This window comes from Pteropus medius, unplaced genomic scaffold, assembly GCF_902729225.1.
Source record: "Pteropus medius unplaced genomic scaffold, Ma_sr-lr_union100, whole genome shotgun sequence".
Lineage (NCBI taxonomy): Eukaryota > Metazoa > Chordata > Mammalia > Chiroptera > Pteropodidae > Pteropus > Pteropus medius.
The window spans coordinates 10,190,681-10,206,050 of NW_024354499.1; the positions used below are offsets into that span (position 1 = coordinate 10,190,681).

Genomic DNA, 15,370 nt, shown 5'->3' on the forward strand with positions numbered 1-15,370 from the left:
ACTTTAAGATAGCAGTAGGAGATGGGATTAAGTGGAGAAATGTTTAAAAAGTATGAGTTTTGTGTCATCCCATCTAACACATCAATTTCAATTTTTCCATGGTATTATTCTCTCCTTCCCCTGCCCCAGTACACAGTTCTTAGAGGCATTTGTGTCTGAAGCTTTCCTTTCTGTTATGTTAGAGGGATCATCAACTAGACCACATCAGTATAGCTGTTAAGTGTACGTCTTTTGATGTCGCATTGACATATATGTTCAAATTCAAGCTCCGCCACTTTCAAGCTCTGGATTTCTGCACCTGTTACATAATCTTTCTAAGTCTCTCTCTGCTTTCCTGTAAAAGGCGGGTGATGGTAGAGTGCAGATGTCAGTGGGTTTTAGGAGGGAGTTAAGTGACATAAGCACAAAGAACTATCCATAAATCGGCAAGAGTCGTTAGTGTATTATTAGCAAAATGAAACAACGACCTTACCCATGCAGACCAGTGAGCTTCCCACATGGATCGAAATCCTCTGTCTCAAATTTCTTGTTATTTCAGATGAAAACAACTCTTAGGATATAATTACATGGTTCTGAACCTTCGTTTTTTATTTAACTTCATTAATGTTGATATGGTTTGCATGCAAATGAGCAGGCCCAATCTGTACAGGTAACATGGACTGTAGTATGGAAAAATTTAACTGCTTCAGAGAGAAAAAGGAAATCTTGTTGGGAATCATATCTAGCTAGACCATGTAATCACTGGATAAGTTGCTGGGTATTTACGTGGACTGCTTGTCATAGAGATCCTAAAATGGTATTGACTGTCGCAGTATTGAGAGAAAATTCTTAAAATATCCCTCAGTGGATTCTAGAAGTTATCTTTGAAAAATAACGGATCCTTGTTAGTAAGGAATTACACTTTAAATCTGATTTTTCTTCCTAGGAAGTGGCATTGCTTCTCTCTTTTATAAGATTCAGATTAATAAATTCAGATGAGCAAGAATGTTTGTGTACTGGGTTTCTATGGATTAACATCTACTTTCTGTTTGTCAAGTGAAATGATTTTTCTTTAAACTTTTTAGGCTAAATATTTGTAGCTAAAAATTTGCATTAAAAATCTGAACCTAAATTAGTTTGGATTGAAGTAATCTGCTTCCATTCTTTTGGCAAGACTCAGACTTAAAGCCTGAACAAAGGCGCTTTTGCTTCTACAATTAAAAAAATGCTCATAAAACCCCATAATGTGAATAAAACATTTAAAATATTCCAGCAATCTAGAATCGTAAATGAGTCATGAAGTATAAGGGGAGAAATTCATATAGAAATTCAGACTGGAGCCTTCTTATGGTTCCAACCAGATATGAGTTAAATGATTTAAAATAGAGCTTGTAAACTTTGTCCTTCAGTTTCCCTAAAGTAATCAGTCTTCAGGAGCCAAAGATAAAATAATTTTTGATACCAGATAAGCCAAGACAGTTACTTGCATGAAGGTTTCTAATACAATATTGAATTATTTGAAAACAAACGATAGCAACATCTTTGATAAGTGCAGTAATTGTTTTGGATAAATTGCGTGAGAGAGTTTGGTCCATGGCCCATTGATTAGTATGTGTTACTTTGCTTGCCATGAAATTAAGATATACATTTCTTTCCTTTATGTCAATACACGACACTGAAGGTTTGTCAAAGTTTTCTTTAAATGTTTTGCTTGCTTTCTCCTTCCTAAGGTGACCTCTTTCCTAGTCCCTCTGGGCTCTGTGAGCTCAATCCTCCTCCCCACTTCCTCATGATCTGGAGGATCTGTGATCAATGCTGATGGAGGAGAGAGGGCATTACTTGCTCTCTCGCTCCAAGTTTTTAGCCTTATGGTGATTACATTTTCCTTATACTCTGACCAATGGAATAACATTAGTAGGTAAACTGATATTAATTATTCTTAATTCTGTAATTATATTTATCTCTGCTAATTTATTCTTTAAAGATACTACTTGATTCATTATACTGCTATTTCGTTTTGAATTTTTGATGTTCTATTCATAAATTAGGTTAGTATATAATTTTAAATTCCTGGGGTCATTCATTCATTTATTAATTTATGTGTCATTAAATGGGTATGAATTGAGTGTCTGGCCTTCGAAATTTATAGTCTGGTGATAGATTCATGCAAGTATCCTTGAAGAAATGACATCTAAATGAGTGAGGCTGGGTCGCTATAACGCAGAAATTTGATTATCTTAACTGACTCAAATAAGAGATATAATTTTATTTCTCTCCCAAATTGCAGTCTGGAATAAGGAATATGAGATTATCAGGATGTTTATACCAACTTTAATGTGTGGCTTCCTCATTGAGCTAGAGTCAGCATCCTTCCCCAGCTGTCAAGAAGATGTATACAGAGGGACCGGCACAAGTGTTCTTTTGGCCATGACCTGAAAGTTGCTCGTAGGCCTTTTGCCCACATATCAAGGCCACACTTAATTGCAAGAGAGGCTGAGGAATATACTCTGCATTGGACAGCAAGATACTCGGCTAAACTGTGGGTGCTACAAGGAAGAAAGGAAGAATAGATAAAGGAAGTATTTTTAGCATTCTCTGCCCAAACATCTAAAGGAGTAAACAGTAATTAGTCAGCTGAAGGATACAGGGAGTAGGAATCAGTGTTCTAGTTAACTTGCAATCCATAAAAGAATATGGAGAAGCAAACGGTCAATTTGGTAATGAAAACTTACAAAATTTTTCACTGACCACTGAAGTACTACATATGAGGAGCATGTAACCCAAGTTTGGAAGGCAGAATGAGAGAGGCTTTCCTAGCTAGATAGAGATCTGAAGAGTGAAGGTAACCACGAGATGATAGTTGGACGGGGGTAGTCAGGGCAGAGGAAGCATGAAATTCAAAGTCCCTGACATGAGAATGAACATGGTTACTAAGAAACTGAAAGAATTTCAGTCTTGGCAGTAGGCAGGTTGAAGGTATGACAAGAAATGAGGCTCTGAGAGGTGAGCTAGAGGAAGATCATACTTAATCCATGGCAAGAAGATTGAACTTTATTCTGAAGGCAAGAGGACACTGTTGAAGAATTCATCTAAGGAGATGGATGAATGCTATTCATTATTCCAAACCCAGACTAAGTTATAGCTGCCATGCTAATTCCTGGAGCCAAAGAAAAAAGGTATAAATATGAAAACTTCCTGTCCAGTTTTTGAGAATAAAGCTAATATAAATGTTTATGTCTTAATGTGGCGTTCACGTAGACAATTTAGCTACAAAATACTTTATTAGGTAATGATAATTGAATTTCTACTCTACTTCATATTTATTAATTGAACTAGGTAAGGCTTATACTCTGAGAAACAAACAGCAAAATCATTCTACAATGACCACAAAATAGAATTATCAGCATTACAAACAGATTGATCAACAGAATGGAAAAGAGAAGTAAGAACCAGAAAATGAAGTATAGAAGTCATTAAAAAACAACAACAGCAGCAGCAGCAACAAAACAACCAGAGGAAAAGTGGAAGACATGGAAGTAGAAGTCCTACTTGATGCTAATGCCCAGGTACTGGATCGTCACCTTTGCCACTGAAGTAGTCTTGGGAATCTGGTGATTAAACCACTTGTGGTTGGTGGTAGCAAGTGGCAACTTTTCTTAGAAATTGCAATTTTAGTTTTAAGATGAATATAAATTTTATAGAAAATATTTGTGCTTATTTTAATAAAAAATGTATAATTTCCTCTAATATTTCTGTTAAGTATTGTTTCAGAAGGATGTCCTGTATTATGCTTAAGGCTTTTCACATACCCTGGTACTGTACAGCGTGTTCTTGATGATATGGCTATCCCAATTTGAAAAATACTATGATCCAGTCAATGCTTAGAGTGAGAGACAACTGAGAGATAATTAAAATTCAGGAGTGATTAGGGAGACATATACCACTCCATTAGTTCACAGTGAGAAATGCAATGGTTACACCCAGCGGAAATATTTCTTTGGAAATAAGCAGTTTATGTCACTCTTCAGTTAAGCTATAATGGAAGCCAAATCATAGTCAGACATCAGTTGACTGATTTACTGAGAAAAATCACTATAACCCAGACTCTAGATAGTCCTGTCAGCATGATTAACATATTCTCTGCTCACAGACAGGATTATGTGGGAATCAGGAAATTGCTTGGTAAACATGGAATCAAGAGTGATAGGTGAATAAAATATAAGGACACCTGCTGCGAGAGCATGATGCCCCTGGCTCACTTAAGATCCTAGTGAAAGTTTCTGTGTTAAATTTCAGTTTAACTTTCAAAAAGTCATCTTGTATCTCTCATTTCCAGGTTCTTCAGGGACACAGTAGCCCCCTAATTCTTATAAATGTATAAAAAAAATTGAGTTAAGAACAAAAATATTTTAGATATTGTTACAGATTAAGCAGCAGCAAGAAACCTTTAGCAGGTTATTTGGATTCATTTTTTGTACTTCCAGATAATTTTTCTTTATTAGCTTTTACTTTTATTTGAGCTGGCCAGAGGATACGGACTGGCATCCCTGGGACTTAATCCACCTTGTTTTGTTTGCTTTGCAATGCATTTTTTAACTGGGTATATCACATGAAAATCACATATAAATCTGAGTTCCTGACTACCATTTTGAAAGAATGTACAGAGTAGGCTGGGTATAAGTGACTCTTTGAATGAAAATAACTAAAAAACTGGAAACATAAAAGCATGTTTTGGATGTGTTGCGACCTGGAAAAACAACAACAAATCCCAAAACCCTAAAAAAGAAGAGAAAATGGCAAGCTTGAAAGATAAGTGCTCAAACTGGATTTTACACATAGCTTATCTGACAGTTTTCTGTTGAAGGATGCATAGTCCAGAGTATACAGGATATAAAGTCTAAATTGTGCTAGAGATGGGGAGTTGAATAAGAGACCGCCCTCACAGAGTGGGAAGACCAAGGGATAAAAGAGAAATCTGTTAATAAATGCAATCCACAAAGAGTGAAACCATCTTGTCTTTCTTAACCTGGGCCTGAGTGAAAGAAAAAAAAATATTCCCCTTGAAAATTTGAGTAGACCTTCAACAGGTTTTGCAGTCAGAATTCATACTATCTGTCTGATCAAACTCCAAATGAAGAATTTTTATTTATTTCTTTTTTTTTTAGGTGAGGCAACCCTTGGTTGACCTCACAGATCACGAGGACCTTGTCAGTTTACAATCCCTTATTTTTTATTTTTTATGCCTACAGCACCTGGTCTTCCTAGGTGGTCTCCCATCCAAGAACTAACGAGGCCCAACCCTGCTTAGTTTCCGAGATCAGATGGGATCGGGCTTGTTCAGAGTGGCATGGCCGTAGACCAAATGAAGAATTTAATGTAAGGTGATCCCAGGATAATTGTGAACTAAGAAATTGTCAGAAACAGATTTTTTGGAAATATAAAGCTGTGTTTAAGGCATAAATAAGTTTTCAAGGTATAGTTAAAAAATGTGCTTAAGGCAAAAAATATTAATATAATGTGAGAGTCACTAGAACAAACAAACACAGGAGAATCACATTCACTAGGGCAATAGTTATTGGAATTATCAGACATAAATATAAAAAATAAGTTTGTTTAACGTTTTCAGAATTAAGGGAGGCTTTAGAATCTTAGCAATGAAAAGATATTAAAAACAAACATGATTAAAAACAACCTAAATAGGACTTTTGGAAATTAAAAATGTATGTGTGTGAGAGATGATTTAAATTAAGAATCCAGTGGGAAGGGTTGACATATGCTAGAATTAAATTGTTTCAAATGAACCCTCCTAACCAAGATTAACTAAAATACTGAAAAAACAAACAAAAAACTAGAAAGGTCCTATGTGAACAAGCTCTTGACCAGTCAGGATTTTGGAAAGAGGAGAAATCCAGAAGTATGACTATCTGCCAATTATAAGACAATGAATAAGATGGTGAGGAGCTGAGAATTGCTTTTGACAGTTTCACTGGCCTATGGGGAAAGAAATAGAAGTTCAGGAAAAAGAGGTCTAAAAGGCTCCTTTCCAGTTACTATTGCTGCATACAAATCACCTTAAATGTAGTGTTGTGGAACAATTATTTTATTATACTCATAACTTCTGTGGTTCGTGAATTTAGTGAGGTGACAGCACTGTGCCTGATTTCTGTTTCACAGTGTTTGAAGCCTCAACTGGCAAGACTCAAAGGCTGGGGGTAATATGATGTCTGGGGACCGAGATCATCTGTAAGAGCCTTCACACATATGTGTAGGACTTGATGCTGGCTGTCAGTTGGAGTCTTGGCTGAGGACGTCAATCCAAACACAAGATGTGTCCTGTTCATTTAGTATCGCCAAGTTGCCTAGTTTGGGTTTCCTGACAGTATTGTAGCTAGGTTTCAAAAATGAGAACCCTAAGGAATGAGAGGTAAAAGTACAGGCGTTTTTGTTATCTATACTCAAAAATGACATGCTAGGATTTTTGTCTTACTATATTGATAAGGGTTTCATAGAGGCATGCCTAGAACCAAGAGAAATGGACATAGGTTGTTAAAAGAATTTTTGAAATGTAACCTACCACAACAGCCCACATTTTTTATCTGGGACTCAGGAATGGGTGAATATGGGGATCAGGACTAAAGCCCAGTTTCAAATCAGCTCATTTCATTACTGGATTAAGATGATGTGTCTCTACCATAATATTCTGCTCACAACCAAACTAATTTCTCTTTGGAAGAAGATATCATCTATAACTTCTTATATACCCTACATTAATACACAGGTTATGACAATCTCATTTACAATTGCATCAAAAACAGTAATATCCTAAAAATACATTTAACCAAGGAGATAAAATACCTGTACTTAGAAAATTATGTCATTGGAGAAAGAAGCTGAAGAAGATACAAATAAATGGAAGCATATAGCATGGTCACGGATAGGAAGAATTAACATCGTTAAAATGTCCATACTACCTCAGATAATCTATAGATTCAATGTAATCCCTATCAATGATAAATACCAATGACATTTTTCACAGAACTAGAACAGATAATCCAAAAATTTATATGAAACCATAAAAGACCCTGAATAGCCATAGCAATTTTGAGAAAGAAGAACAAAGTTGGAAGTATCACTCTACCTGATATCAAACTATACTACAAGACTATAGTAATCAAACAGCATTGTTCTGGTATAAAAACAGACATGTGGATCAATGGAACAGAACAGAGAGCCCAGAATCAAACCCACGTGAATATGATCATTTAATCTATGACAAAGGAGGCAAGAATATACAACGGGGTAAAGACAGTCTTTTCAAGAAATTATGTTGGGAAAACTGAGAACTTTATCATGAAGGTACTTCCATATGAGGAAAGTCAGAGAATAAGGTACATGGACAAGTGCTGGCTAGAGATGATAGTGGGGTATGTGTATGTTCTCTTCTCAGTTCATTCCTTCCAGAAATATTAAAATGCAAGGAGGTTATCGAGTGATAATGAAGTTGGAGAAGAGAGTTGGATTGAGAATTGAGGGAAAGATATGACGTAATTATTGGGATAAATGAGAGTCACATTTTAGGGCATCATTAAGGGCCTGCTTGAGGTTTTTGATTATGACTATTTTCTGATGATACTGATGTGGAGGGGTTAGGAAGAATTGAGGGCAATGGTTTTTTTCAGATATTATTGTATTACTCATATGGCGTTTTTACATGCCAGTATGAATAGCCTAATTGTAATACATTTCAGTGAACATTATTCAAATGTATAGAGAGGAGATTCTTCCCCTAACTCAGACAAGCTCACAGCAGCTGCAGACTTAATGCTTTTATATAGTGCTGTCAAATCGCCTTGCCTAACTTAGAAATGTTGCACTTAAAACTTCAATTTTAAAGATTCAATTTTAAAGAAGACATTAAGTGGCCGTGAGTCAGGAAAACTATTCATAACATTTTTTATGCTTCATAAAGTTCAGAAAGAAAAAAAATTTGAGACTGTTCAACCAAGAAAAAATATATATCGTTAAAGAAAATATTCTGGCATTGATTGTTTAGACAGGATTTTGATTGCAACAAATCTCTAGCTTTAAGTTTTAGAATTTATTTTTAACTGCGGTAGGGTAAGGAGTGACTCGCACTTTTTTTGGTCAGCTCTTAGAATAACTGTATATTCTATAAAATCTATTTAAGCCTCATTTATTCTTTTACACTGAGAAATGATTTTACATGTGAATAGAAGATGTTGGAGAAGTAACAGATTATAAAACCCAAAGCATTTCTAGTGACTTTTTTTGAGTGCTGGATGTTAGTGGGGACTTTTTGCACAGACTCCCTTTTTTTCCTCCTTTGTAAATTTAAATCAGTCATTATTTTGAATTCTATCATGTCCCCACATTGAAAAAAAAAAGAAGGGAATTTTAATATTAAGTTTTGTTGATAACAAATGGCTTTTTAAAAATCTATTCCACCTTTACGAACTAGTGAATTAACAATGGCAGGGAGTCAAGAAAAGAACACATTTTCATTTACTTTGTTGTGAATGGTATATTGATTCATAGCAAACTCAAGAAATAAAACAAGGCATCTGTGTTGTTAAGGGAAAATTACTATGTTAAATCAGCCTAAAGCAACAACATTTAGTGGGTTATCTTGGAGCCTTCTTTGTTTAGTAATTTAGGCAAAAAGAAAATTAATATTTTTCTACATTCTCTTCTTTAAAAGGAAGTACTGCATTTGAAAAAGCACTAAGTACTTAAAATTTAAACAGCTAAGCTCAATTCTGTTATGTTTTGAAGGTCATGGATTTATTTACATTCATTTATAAGTACTTAGGGTTAGGGTAGAGTTGTCATTTGACCATGCTTTAATATATGCAACTATTAACTTGAATAATTTAAAATAATCTTAGAGCCAAATTTAAATCCTTAGACTCACCTTTGTACGAAGACTTTTATAACAATTTTGGCAAGTCATTATGGTCTTTAAACTAAGAAAAAAGGTTTCAATAGAACTCGAGATGTTAATTGTTATCTCTTCTAAGCCATTTCACTCATAGATCTAAAAGCTGTAGAGGAGGAGGGTCAGAGATGGTCAAGTCTAAATTCTCATTTTACAAATGAGAAAATTTGTGGCCAGGAAGAACTGGTTTGCCCAAGATTACATAGCTAATTAGTGAATTCTTAGTCATTTTTAGAGCAGAGGGATATATCAATATGAGTCTTAACAATTTAAATAGAACTTAACGAGTTTCATCTGAAACCTAATTTTAAAAATCTAGACTCACCAGGATGTTAGTTTAATTGGAGTGTGAAAATAGTTACTCCGCAGTTACGCAATAGCACTCCTGACAAACTTTGTAGAGCTACAGTCTGAAGTCAGTCACTGCTGCTTTAAAATTACAGGCATTAAAAACAGAATCAGAGATGCACCTCTATTTCTTGTTTATTACACTCCCACATTTTCTTCTAGAAACTCTGCCTGCAGTTCTGACACTCTGTCAACGCAACCAGTCAAATTCAGTTCCCCTAAGTTTCCTGGATATCAAGCAAATGTAACTAGAAATTACGTCTTTGAGTTGCCTTTTCAAATGTGTTGGATAGAGAATACTAGGATAACGTTCAGGTGTGTGATATTAGTGTTTGATCATGTGGCAGACCTCGCCTTGCTGTCTTTAAGGTCGGTATCTCTTTTTCGCTGTAAAGCCGGGACTATGCCTGACCTAATTCTCAAGCACATCTCCTCCTCCTGGAGAGCATCTGTAACTTTGTCAATGGTGAGCCAGTTCCTTTGGTTCCTAAAATAGGCCCTTCTAATCTTGTAGAGTACACTATTGAAACAAATTAGTACTTCACACCATTATACTATTTACAAGTTATAAAGCACTTCCATGTGGTGTTTCAGTTGAAACTCACCAAACAGATATTCTTTAGACTCAGTGGTGTACCAAGAGAGTGGTTAGTATAGGTACCCCCAGGTACCACCAATGAGGGAATATAATCTAGATAACTTAAAAGTGATGATAAAATCATACAAAGTTGGTCTACTTTTCATTATTACCTTGTTATATCAATTCTAAACAGTCTTAGTGATGAAATTTTCTCTCACCCCCCAAGAAATATTATTTTTTTGGTATAGAAATTCCAAAAAAGATGCTATGTTACTGTTAGTTATAATAATATATATGTAAGCTTCAAATTAGTATATTTTTTATTTTAGGCATTATATTTCATGTGGACGTTAATTTGGATAATTTCCAATTATACAATTGCTTTGTAAGCTAAGTGTTCAAGAGTATGTTTAAGTTCTTAACAGTTCGGACTTATTTAGATTCTTTTAAGATGTAGTTCATGTTGTCTGTGGCCATGCTACCCTGAACAAGCCCGATCCCACCTGATCTTGGAAGCCAAGCAGGGTTGGGCCTGGTTAGTACTTGGATGGGTAGACCACCTAGGAAGACCAGGTGCTGTAGGCGTAAAAAAAAAAAAAAAGGGATTATAAGCTAACCAAGGCCCTTAGATTCTGTGAGGTCAACCAAGGGCTGCCTCTGCTAAAAAAAAAAAAAAAAAAAAAAAAAAAAAGATGTAGTTCATGTCTCCAGAATCCGTGGTACTATATATTCTCTCATTTAAACAATAAATTGGAAGTACAGAGGTTGTAAAGATGAAGAAATAGAACTTTCGCTCACTTCAGTTATTTCATTGTACGTTACCACTTGGGAGTTGTATTTGTGTTTAAAATTTTAAACAGTTACACAAAGTGTGAACTGCAGGATGTAACATTTTCATTCGGTAACAGTGAATTTTTAAATGATCATACATGAAATGTAATTGGTATAGAGAGTGTCTATTAGACCCCCTTAGTTTGGCCCTCTTTGGAAGAATAATTTGAGAGTAATTATCTCCCAGCATATTAGTAGGGGTTATTTTATAGTTCACTGAGTACATGGTTCTATGGTAATGAGGTAGGAAACGAGAAGCAAAGAGTGAGATAACAAAAAGGGATGTGTGTATGTGCTTGTACGTGTGTGTGTATATGTGAATGAATGTGCATATGTGTGTGCACTTATATGCAAGACTGATTTGTCTCAGTACCTAAAATAAACTTTATGCTGAAAAATCTACTACTAACTAAAAAACTAAATAGGCCACCTTTCCAATATGCCTGTAGGACATGATGACAAGGTGATATTTATGTTTTCCTGATTAAAATCATAATAAGCAATGAATAAAATTAGTAAATCTAAGTAGGAAGCTTGATAGACTGGAACATTAATAAGATCTGCCATTTACTTTCTATGATCTTGAGTAAGTTACTTTACTTTTTTGTTCCTGTTGCCTCATTCATGACTTGAGGTTAATAAAAACATATACCTCATTATTTTTATTCTAGATAGATAGATAGATAGATAGATGAGAGAGAGAGAGAGAGAGAGAGAGAGAGAGAGAGAGAGAATAGATATACATAGCAGGGGCTCATTAAACATTAGCTTATAATTATAAACAATATATTGAAATCTGTTTTTTAATTCTAGATCAAAGGTCTATATACAAAAATCTATACAAAGGTTCACATTCATAGCATACTATATTTTTTACTTTAAGGGGATGAGATAGTGGGGGTATTTCCATACTGAGTCAACTTTGAAAAATTCTTTTTTATTTAAATGTATTTGGTAACCAATTTATATCTATTCATAATGATATCAATTAACTAATCTTGATAGTAAAAATTTCAGTGTTGCTGGTTAGGTATGTAACTTTATCTATGTAATAATTATTCATCATAGTATTATAGGTAATATTATACTCACCATACAATCTATTTTGAAATTTTAACAATAAGAGTTGCATTTTTCATTCCCATGGCCTATGGGAGTAGTAAGGTTTAACCTCATAGAACTTCTGATACTGATACCATTATGTCCAGCCACAAACACAGCCCCTGAGGGTAAGAGGGATGGGATACGTAAGACAATGGGGTTGCCATGAGAGCCAGGTGTCAATAGTCAGCCGTCTCCAGTCCCTTCTTGCCCAGTCAGCCGTCTCCAGTCCCTTCTTGCCCATTGCTCCCAGAAGGCTGAAGCAATGGAAGCTTCAGCCTTCTGGGAGCAAGTGGCCAATGGACAACCTTGCTATTATGCCCTCCTTAGAATGCAAAATAAGAGTAAAGAAATTGGGATGCCACAAAAATGAGTGAAAGTTGGCAAAGTCTATAAACCACCATGATAAAATATTAAGGACACCTTCAATTCAAAATGCCCTGTGTATGTCACACCTCTTGTCTATTGCCCCCTCCCAGGGAACTGAGGTAACAGAGGCGGTGGAGGAAGGCTTAGGTCGTGACATAGAGAAAGCGGCTCTCCTTCTTGTCTCCTTTCAGTAAGACTTTCTGACTGAATCCCCAGTCCTGCATTTTGAGATGGTCACTTAGAATATTTTGATGCCATGTGAGAAATCTGATTTTTATCTCTCTCTTCCTCTCATATGTTTGCAATTCTAGATGTATTTCTGTATCTGTAGACTCTAGCTCTGAAGATAAATCTGTTTTTGATTCTTTGTTCCAGTTTCCCTAATCTGATTGATTCTGCTGACAGTTTTTTGTGTATGTGGTGAGTTATTAAACTTATTGATGAAAAACAAAATATAAGTTCTCACTTTTAGTTGTAGAGACCATGAGGTTGGGTTCCTTTCTGGCTGATATCAGTACTAATGAAAGCTGTTTTACTGATAGCTTATTGTGTGTCAAGCACTATGTTCCACTATTGTGACTGCATTTAGTTCTTATGAAATACATCCCTCAGATGATAAAATTGTGGTATAGAATACTTTGGCCACTTGCTGAGGGTCATACAAATCGTGAGTGGTAGATCCAGGGCTCAGGCAGGTTTGATATCAGGACCTTTTCTCCTGATCACTCTGCTAAACTACTGCATCCTCATTTTTATTCATTCAAACTTGTCTTTGTTGAAAGTCCCCCAACACCCAATGGCTAGTCTAACCCAGGTCAACTTATCATCTTAATGTTGTTCCGATCTACCTTTAGCCATTTATTCTGTCAACATTTACTGAGCACTACCTTAGTGCCTATCATAGGACATACCCTGACAACAATTCAGGCCAAGCTGTACTGGGTCTCTACTGGGCCTACAGCATCACAGTCCTGTGGTGTAGAACTCTAGTGAGTCACTGGGCATATAAAAGGGGCATCACACACAGACATGAGGGACTCAGGAAGGCATCTTAGAGAAATCGAAAGGTGAGAGGTGAGCAGAAATTAGTTTGTCAAAGAAGGATGTGAAGAGAGTATTGCAAGAGAAGGGACGAGTAGAAAGCCCTGGTGCCAAAAGGAACATAATGTGTGTGGAGTACTCAAATTATTTTATTCTAAGGAATCATAGACTGTTGTCTGAGTGAACTGGAGACTGCGGAGGTGCCTAGATGGGCAAACCATGGCTGTGGTCCAAATGCAGACCACCATTTGTTTTTGTATGGCCTCTCTGTTTCACATTTTAAAATGAATTAAAAAAATCAAAAGACGAATGGCTGTATTCTGTGATATGTGAAAATTATGTGAAATGCAAATTTTAGTGCCCGTAAATAGTTATACTGGAACACAGTCATAGCGCCCCGCTCCTTTTTAATTAATGTATTATCTGACTGCATTTGTGCTACAGCAGAAGAGCTGAATAGTTGCCAGTGATATTGTCTCAGAGCCTAAAATATTTGCTATCTGGCCTTTACAAAAAAAGTTTCTAACTCCTATTGTAGTGCACAAGAAGTGAGATGAGTGATGAAAGGTTGTTAAGGAGTCAGAACATGAAAGTTCCTATAGTTTGCCTTAAAGGATTTCAGTTTTCTGAAAGGCAATGGAGAACAACTAAAGGATTTTAAGTACCTTAAAATTTCTTAATTTGAATCTTAGTTAACTTGCTTCCTTTCATGTTTTCTTGTGTTGCCTTTCTGGGGGAGCACTTTTACCTACAATAATTTTGTTATTTCTGACTACTTCTGGAGTTTCACAAATTAGTAATCTAGTCATAGCATTCATAGACCACCCTTTTCATAATGTAGGGCTTGTCTAAAATCAGTGGTTTCCCATTGGCAAATTGGCCTTGGAATGAGCATCAGCCATTTAGACCCTCACTTTACCTCTGCTTCTGAATCTGTACTTTGAGCTCAAATGTGATGTTAACTGGTGAGTCCTAAAGATATGGGTCCTCTATCTCATCTGTGCGTGTGCGCGCGCGCACACACGCACGCACGCGCACACACACACACACAGACACACACACACACACACACAGAGTCAGTGGTCAAGTGGTTACCTTTAGAGAAAACACTCCATTTGGAGGAGGCATTGATGAAATCAAAGCAGGGAAACAAGACTGAGAACAGCTGTGTCCAGACATTTAGATTCTAAACATTAAGAAGAAATCTGGAGAGCTTGTTATAGCACTGTGGGGACAATTTATCTTTCTCCAATTTAGCAGAGAGGCTATTTTCTGCTACATTTGACAGGTGGGTGCATTCTAATCTGGATGTCTATTTTGAAACATCACTTACCCAGGGATTAAACATCTATTTGAAAACACAGACAGGGACTGGTTCAAAAACCTGTTACTTGATATCAGTAGCTTCAAAGAGTATAACAGATTATAGGTTGTTTTCAAATTTGGAATAAGATGATTTTAATCAGGTAAAGAGATGGGTCATTCAGTTTCCTTTATGTGTTAACATCTCTGAATTTGGTCTTATTGCTCACCTTTGGAAAGTGAAATCTTACTCCTGATACCCACTCATTTGCTCTGGGTTGCTATACAATAGAAACTTAATATGGTTGCTGTTTGTATTCCCTTTGCTTTCTTACTTTTAAAGTTTTAAATTAAACTCTTCTTTAAGAATTTTTTATCTTTTGCCTACAGATTAGGTACATCTGCTAGCCCTGCTGTGTTATGTTAATTTTTAATTCTTCTTCAGAATTTGTATTTGTATTAATTTGAATGTGGGCTAAGTTTTTAATTTAGAACCTACTTTTAAGTCTTAGCAAAAAATGTTAAGCACTTTACAGTAAAATCTCTCATTCTGGTGACACAGAAAGAATCAATGATTAAAACTGTTAACATTATAGGTAGGGTATTTTATATTCTAGTGAATGAATGAGTATATATGTATATCTAAAATTCATAAGTGTTAAGTTTTAGGTCACAGTTGTAATTTAATTTGTAATTAATAGAAAGTTGATATACACTTGGTAAAAGAAATTATATTTGACATTTAGTTTAAAAATTATCCTTTCCCTGTCATCTTTAAAGAGGAGATATATGTCCACTCTAAATGACTTTCAGGGAACAAAGTATATCCAACTGCTTTTATGAAAATAAAACTGACTCGCCTG

General features: G+C 35.7%; 1 protein-coding gene and 2 pseudogenes across 2 annotated transcripts in view; 2 read left to right on the forward strand and 1 right to left on the reverse strand.

Annotated features, from left to right (window-relative positions):
* CTNNA2 (catenin alpha 2) overlaps positions 1–15,370 on the forward strand; it is a 990,025-nt gene that overhangs the window by 153,217 nt on the left and 821,438 nt on the right. The window lies entirely within an intron of this gene.
* LOC120594716 (uncharacterized) lies at positions 5,220–5,338 on the reverse strand (annotated as a pseudogene).
* LOC120594652 (uncharacterized) lies at positions 10,329–10,448 on the forward strand (annotated as a pseudogene).